Source organism: Dipodomys ordii, unplaced genomic scaffold (assembly GCF_000151885.1).
Source record: "Dipodomys ordii isolate 6190 unplaced genomic scaffold, Dord_2.0 Scaffold15, whole genome shotgun sequence".
NCBI classification, from domain to species: domain Eukaryota; kingdom Metazoa; phylum Chordata; class Mammalia; order Rodentia; family Heteromyidae; genus Dipodomys; species Dipodomys ordii.
In genome coordinates this window covers 10,631,009-10,638,910 of record NW_012267231.1, presented here as the reverse complement: position 1 = coordinate 10,638,910, position 7,902 = coordinate 10,631,009, and the positions used below count along the sequence as shown (strand labels likewise).

Sequence of the window (7,902 nt, the reverse complement as noted above, 5' to 3'; positions counted from 1 at the left end):
CTTTCAAGCTAGAAAATCTGAAATATATTCCCACTGTCACTAATGTTGTCTCTAGATATAATGTCGAAACATGTCTATAAGAAAGAAGTCATGTATTCAAAGAATTCTCTATCTCCAAACTATAATGAATCTCTAAACTTCCTATTTTCAACGTTAAAAACATTACCTAAAGGTTTACTATAAAACTCACGCCTATAATCCTAGCTGCTCAAGAGACTGAGAACTGAGGATCGTCGTTCAAAGCCAGCCCGGGCAAGAAAGACTGTGAGACTCCTATCTCCAATAAACTACCAGAAAACCAAAAGTGGCGCTGTAGCTCAAGTGGTAGAGTGCTCATCTTGAGCTGAAGAGCTGAGAGACAGTGCTCAAGCCCAGAGTTCAACCCCCATGATCAACAACAACAACAACAACAACAAAAACACATCTCAGCCGGGCGCTGGTGGCTCACGCCTGTAATCCTAGCTACTCAGGAGGCTGAGATCTGAGGATCGCGGTTCAAAGCCAGCCTGGGCAGGAGAGACCGTGAGACTCTTATCTCCAATAAACCACCAGAAAACCGGAAGTGGCGCTGTAGCTCAAGTGGTAAAGCGCTCGCCTTGAGCTGAAGAGCTGAGGGATAGCGCTCAGGCCCAGAGTTCAAGCCCCATGACCGACCAAAAAAAAAAAAAACACATCTCATTCCTTAACAAGAACTTTGAGAGAAATCATACTTCCCAACACAATAATGATAAATGGCGTCATCACTTACTCAGATGTCATTTTGTTTTCTTTTATAAGGTATTTATTGAGACATTGTCTCACAATGTAGCTCAGGCTGTCCTTAAACTAGCATTCTCTTTCCTCAGACTCTAGAGTGCTAGAATTACAGGAGTATTTCAAAATGTCTAGCCACTTACTCAGCTTTTAAAGTATAAATCTTAAATAATCAATCTATTTAAGTAATACATCTATTTAAATACCACTACACCTGGCAACATTAAATGTTTTATCAGATCAGACTAGCAATACTTTAAAAAGACATCCAAGCTGGGCACTGGTGGCTCACGCCTGTAATCCTAGCTACTCAGTAAATTGAGATCTGAGGATTGAAATTCAAACCAGCCCTGGCAGGGAAGTCCGTGAGACTCTTAGCTCCAATGAACCACCAAGTAACTCAAGTGGTAGAGCATTCGCCTTGAGCTGAAGAGCTCCAGGACAGCACCAGGCCAGAATTCAAGCCCCACAACCACAACATCAACAACAAAAAGACATCCAAAACCCCAGTATTTCCATAGACCTATGTAAGCCAACAAAGAACCACAAATTTAATGTAACTGTGAAATGACCATAAATTGCTTTAATTCCACTTTTGCTTTATTATCAGTGTTTATATATAGATATCATCAGTAGTGATCTTGGTCTTACCTAACTTTTTTGAACATATAAATACAGGAAACTGGAGTAAGACATTGTTGCATATACCCATAATACCAACTCAGGACAATCACAAAGGAACATTACAAGACTGAGGTCAATGTTGGTGACAAAGGACAAACCTATCTACAGAAAGACAGATAGACAGAGAGTTTGTAGACAAATGAGTGATTACACAAGAGAATTTCAAAATCTTTTAAAACCTTAATAATGCAGATGTGAGTTGAAAATAAAACATAACTCATTAAATAAGGCAATATTTGTCCAAAGCTCTTGAATAAGAAAAAGCTAGTTTTGAAAAAGCTGAATAGAAAGTTATGGGAAGAAACATATTTTTAGAATTTTTATAATTCTTAGTGAAAAAATGGCCAATTTATAATTTTCTTGGGGAAAATTTTTAAAAACAGGATAAAATGATGGACCTTATGTAGCAAAGTATGTGTTGAAAATCTTTGAACATATTTCAAAACATTCAAATAAATATGGGATTGGCATTTTAAAATAAATTATATAGTTTGCCTTGGAATTAACCTAATGTACTTGATTAATTAATTGTGAGATGTGTCATAGGTAGGCTTGAGGCTTTGTGCAAATAATTGGCTCAAAAACAATTTTGCAAAGAAATAGGAAGTTGAAATTATAATCTTGTCCTTAAACTATTCCTATTTCTTTGTTTCCACTAGAAGGTTGGAGATTATAGAGTATTGATTTGGTTATTCAAAAAAGAAGGAAGAGACATGGCATCTATACTAGGTAAGGTGATGCATGCCTGAAATCCAGGCCATGGAGTAAAAGAGAGTAGAACTGCAATCTGAACAGGGCCTGGCTGGACAAAAGTGCTGGAAACTTTGTGCTAAACACACTACAAGCACTAGGGGGCATGGTTCAAAAGGTAAAGTGCTTGCCTATCATACAAAGTCCTGAATTCAATTTCCACTACTGCTCTCTCACAAAAAGAGATATTCTTCCAGAATATATTATTATAAATGAAGAAAGAAATGCTAATAAAATAGAACTATGACAACTGATAAAATATGAATGTCATACTGTATTATGTTACAATTTTAAACTATGGATTCATTTAATGGGAATTACCAGATTAATTAGAAAGCAAATGCTGAAACTTTTTTGGTTTAAAGGGACATAATGATTGTAACTAGATATAGTTCACAGACTAATAACACTATAGATGATGGTGAAGAGAAAAAAAGAGGAATGAAGAAAGTAAAGAAAAGTGAGAAAGAACAAAGCAGAGAGCAAGTCAATTTTAATGAGGAATTATGTGAGGATTCCCCATATGAATCTTGCAATTCCAAACATAAAATTAATTGTAAAAGGAAAAAGCCTTGTGTGCGTGGTATACTTAAGAGTTTAGGAAGAAGTACTGAACTTGGAAATTTTTCAAGGCTTCTAGCTCTGAAAATCTGAATATTTCTTGAGATTGAAAGACAGGAGAGTATTAATTTTGTTATTAAATACCCATGAATATTTAGATTTTTAAATACATGGCCATGTTTCATTTAAATCAAACTTAATACTTTAAAATATTACTTCACCTATTAGATTGGCTTAAAAAGTAAAGGTTATTAATAGTCATCAGGTATGTTAGCTAAAATTATAAAGGTTGTTAATAAGCATCAGATAAAATTTTATGAAAATTAGCACTGCTGTTACAAAATTGTTGTATGGTTCCCAGAAAGCTTTTGGCATTATGAAAATAACAATTGAAACCAAAAGCATACATGAGTTAGGATTCAACAATACCTAGAATTCTACTATATAGAACTAGGAATCCAAAATTCATTAGACTAGATATAATTTTAAACAATACAATAATTTGTGTACAATCAAAGCAAGTATTTTAAGTTAACCTACATTTCCCAAAGTAAGAAATACTTCAATATATCATCATGTGAACTTTATTTCCAATTAAAAGTAATATGTATTTACTGACCTGGAAATACATCATCACATATTAAAGAAAATAAAATGTTACAAGATAACATTTCCCATAACAATCATTCAGAATTTCACATAAATTTATAGAACCTTAGACAACACTAAGTATATAAGATATGAGATTAACTTTTAACATTTGTCACACTTGGAAGATGGAAAACAAATAAGGATCAAAGACTGATTTCTATCATTTAATTCTTCATTAATTTTATGGCCATTTTCAAATGTACTATTAGCCTAAATGCAAAGGTGGGTATCAGGGGAAGATATATAGAAAACTGAGATTTAGGAGAGAAGACAAAAGCCTAAAATACATTCCTTCCATTATTAACTCCATATTACAAGTTTGAGGATTCAGAAAACTGACACAAGAAGAAATTATTTTTCTCCCTTTTGATTTTTCTATTGACCTGACTTTCTTATGATAAAATGGAACTTATACCATAGGCTAAGGATAAGAAAACTATAGATTTTGTTCCAAATCTGGCCTATTAGCTGTTTTGTGTCAGTTAAATTTCACTAGAACACAGTTATATACATTTGTTTAGGGATTAATCATAGCTGATTTCACAGTTTGATGGCAGAGTTGACTATTTGCACCTGTATGGTCTTTTAAGGCCTCATTCCTTAAAAGCAAAGTTAGGTTATCCCTACCAAAAAACAAAATAATATTTTAGTAAAATAAAAGTATCTGGTTAGAATACTAACATTTTAAAAGGAAATTTCACTGTATATAAAATGGGTACTATATAAAGAACACAGATCATACTTCACTATCTAGTTAAAAGAAATGAATTATAATGAGAAAGGTGAAATGGATAGCAGCATATATTTAAGAATTTAAATCATTAAATATTCTGTGGCTAAAACAGACTTTAAAAGAAAGGGAGTATTACAATCTTAAAATCCTAGAAATTGCATTTTTTGCTAACACTAAAATAAGATGAGGCAATGTTAATGAATGCTCTACTTGTATAAACTTGCCTCTTAAAATAGGGTAGCAATGAAGGCAATAGTTCCCTGATGGAAAAAACAGTTTATAAACTTCAAATAAACAGAACTTTATATTAACTTCACTTAGGTTAAGTAGAACCCAAATTAAAATTGAGATGATGTAGAACAAACTAACATAACTTTGGTACTGAGATTTTTATTCCATCCAAAGAAGAGATCACTACCAAGAAATTGATGGGACTACATTTTCTATAAGATGACATCACCATGGCTGTAAATGTCGAGATAAATATCTGGCTCTCTGTTAAACATTCAAAGTTGTGATGACATCTTAATCTTAGGTTTTAGCATTGGAAAAGAGGCAAAGCACAGTCAGTTTATTTCTGACCAAGAATGAGACCCATATATATTCAACAAAAGGGTAAACTAGAGGGTATACACCAGATAGGAAATATTTAAAATAATTTTAGGTCTTGCCTAAAACTCTGGACTTTCTGACTCAAACAAAGGGGAAAGTATTTTACAAAAATGGCACACACTAATCATTCACCTATGTAGAATGCCTTATTATTGTTTACTGTATAACAAAGGTCACCAAAGAATTTTACTAAATACACTGCTCACACAAACCACTTTTACATTAGCAAAGCAAAATGTGAACAAAATGAAGCAGCAAATATACAACCATAGAGGGAAGCATAAGATATAATGAGAACATTTGTTATGTATTCAAAATTCTAGGCAATTACTTGCCGAAAAGCAGGTCACTTTCTATTTCTAGGCAGTCTTCTATAAAAGGAGTGAGACACAGATGCAACAAGATCCCAGAAAGGATAAATGATGGCAATACTTGGGTGATATGGATTAAACCACTGCAGAAGGCATAGGTAATGCACTTGTCCAAAAGGCCTCTACCTGAGAGAGTATAAAACACAAAATTGGAAATGGAACCAGACCTTTAACAAATTGATATCATATTTAAGTATCTACTGGCATAAAAAAGAACCCTACAGTCTTGTTTTTGTTTTTATTTTCCAGAGCTGACGGCCAAACTCAGGGCCTTGTACTTGCCAGGGAAATGCTCTTCGACTGAGCTAAATCCCCAACCCCAAACCCCACAATATTAATGTTAAATTAAGGAACATAAGGAACATAAACAGACGGTGAAAGTGTTGGAACTGTTATCTCCTTTGCCTGTAGGTTGTGATTTGAGTAATTATCATGCGATGTAAACACCTATTATTTATCCTTTCAACCAGCATATAATCTTTTTTTTTTTTTCCGTCGATCATGGAGCGTGGACTGTGGGCCTGGGCGCTGTTGCTCAGCTCTTCAGCTCAAGGCTAATGCTCTACCACCTGAGCCACAGCCACAGGTTTTCTGGTGGTTAATGGGAGATAAGAGTCTCATGGACTTTCTTGCCTAGGCTGACTTTGAACCACAATCCTCAGATCTCAGCCTCCCAAGTAACTAGGATTACAGGCATGAGCCACCAGGGCCTGGATTAATCATTTCTTGGTAGTAATTAACATACAATTTTAAGAGTCATAATTCTGAATTTCTAATAACACACTGTATATTCCATATTATTTCATAGACTTCCATTCCAGAAAAAAATCCAATTTTTGTAACATCCAAGTATCTATTCTGTATGCCTTCATGGCCGGTCCTCTTACAAATTCTAGTAGTACAAAAGGATATACCTTCAGTTATCAATTTTATTAAACACTATAATAACAGACCTGTACTTTTTTGTGTGTACATATCTTGGGGCCTGGGAATTGTCCCTGAGCTCCTGTGCTCAAGGCTAGTGCTCTAACACATGAACCACCTCCACTTCTGGAATTTGGGTGGTTCACTGGAAATACTAAGTACTGATGGCTCACAACTATAATCCTAGCTACTCAGGAGGCAGAGATCCTGAGATTGTTATCTCCAATGAACCACCAGAAAATTAGAAGTGGTGGTAGATTACCACCCTTGAGCAAAAAGAACTCAAGGACAGCTCCCAAGGCCTGAGTTCAAGCCCTTTGAGTGACAAAAAAGGAGGGCTCTCTAAAACTATATAACGTTGTAACTTTGAACAAGTCAGACAAGAATCTGCTTTATAATCAGCATGGCCAAAATAATAGCTTAAAATAAGAATATAGTCCTTAATCAACTTACCTTCAAGAAAAGTGTCTTTGGTCCTTTGTTTGGAAAGAGGCCTGTGAAAGAAAAAACAAGTAATGCTTAAAATACTTAAAGAATCTTAGTTTGTTTCTTAAAGGAAAAGATGTTAAGACTGTTTTACCTCCCCAATACTTAAATATTCCTTAGCTCCTGTCTGCTCACATTGGCCATCCACTAGTGCTAGAAATACCTTAAATTTAATATTTAGTAATATCCTAACTTTAAACATGCAGCAAGCCCTATATGATATTGACTTGGCTTTTGTAATATCCACTCACTCTTTCTCAATTTGCCAAAATTCATGTTTTCTACTATTCTTCTTCCAATGGTACATTTCAAAACAGTTATTATCAATTAGCAAATTTTAAAGTAACTGAGTATTCAGACAAAAAAACATTTTAGTCTTTGTTCGGATAATATCACACTAATACTGTTTTGTTTTTGAGACGGGCTATCACTAGGCTTGAACTTGCAATCCTTCTCCTTAGGCTTCTGAATAGCTGAGAATACAATGATGTACCATAGCACTTGGGTAACATCACATTTTGTAACAAGATGGGAGAAAGTAAATCAAAATACGTAATGTTCACTGAAACTCAGTATCAAAATTAAAGAATGTTTTCATTTCTTCTACTATATCACTCCAGAATGTGATAATCTTGTACGTTCCTAAAATTCATCTAGAATATATTAGATTTTAAATATTATAAGTTAATAGTTTTAATATCACACTGGACAAAAATATACCAACAGCTGGCTCTGGTGGTTCATATCTGTAATCCTAGCTAATCAGGAGATGAAGATATAAGGATCATGGTTTGAAGCTAACCTGGGCAGGAAAATCAATGACCCCCTTATTTCCAACTAACTACCAAAGAGATGGTAGCTCAAAGCTAGCTTTGAGTGCAAAGGCTCACAGACAGTACCCAGGACCTGAGTTCAAACCCAAGGACTAGCAATATATATGCAGAGTTACTGATTCTTACCAACACTATTAAAGAATGCCGTCTACAATATAAAGATAATTACTTGGATTGATACAGATATGTCAAGCAGTGGAGTATCCAGCTTATGCAACTCTGGCTGGCCTTACTATTCTTGTGGTTCCACCTCCAAAATGACTAATTTATAGGCATGTACCACATTTGGCCCAAATCCTTACTTCTTAAACTCATAATCCTTTAGTAAAATCAGAAATTATAGAAAAATTATTAAATGCTATAACTAGAATATACCTAAAAAGTGAGTTTGGATCACTTATCAACCTCCAATAAATTTCTAAATTATTAACTATAAAATTACTTTGTGGGGGCTGGGAAGGTGGCTCAGTGGTAGAGCGCTTGCCTTGCATGCCTGAGGCCCTGGGTTCGATTCCTCAGCACCACATAAGCAAAAAGAAAAAAG

The 7,902-nt window shown here is 34.6% G+C and overlaps 1 long non-coding RNA gene across 1 annotated transcript in view; it reads right to left on the bottom strand.

The window, feature by feature from the left end:
• Positions 1 to 4,502: 4,502 nt before the first annotated feature.
• The window catches only part of LOC105982548, a 35,439-nt gene continuing 32,039 nt past the window's right edge, over positions 4,503 to 7,902 (bottom strand). The window contains exons 7-8 of the long non-coding RNA XR_001174903.1: positions 6,493 to 6,533; positions 4,503 to 5,241 (exon numbers count right to left, since the gene is read on the bottom strand). This is a non-coding gene — a long non-coding RNA (uncharacterized LOC105982548). The remainder of the gene's footprint in view (positions 5,242 to 6,492; positions 6,534 to 7,902) is intronic.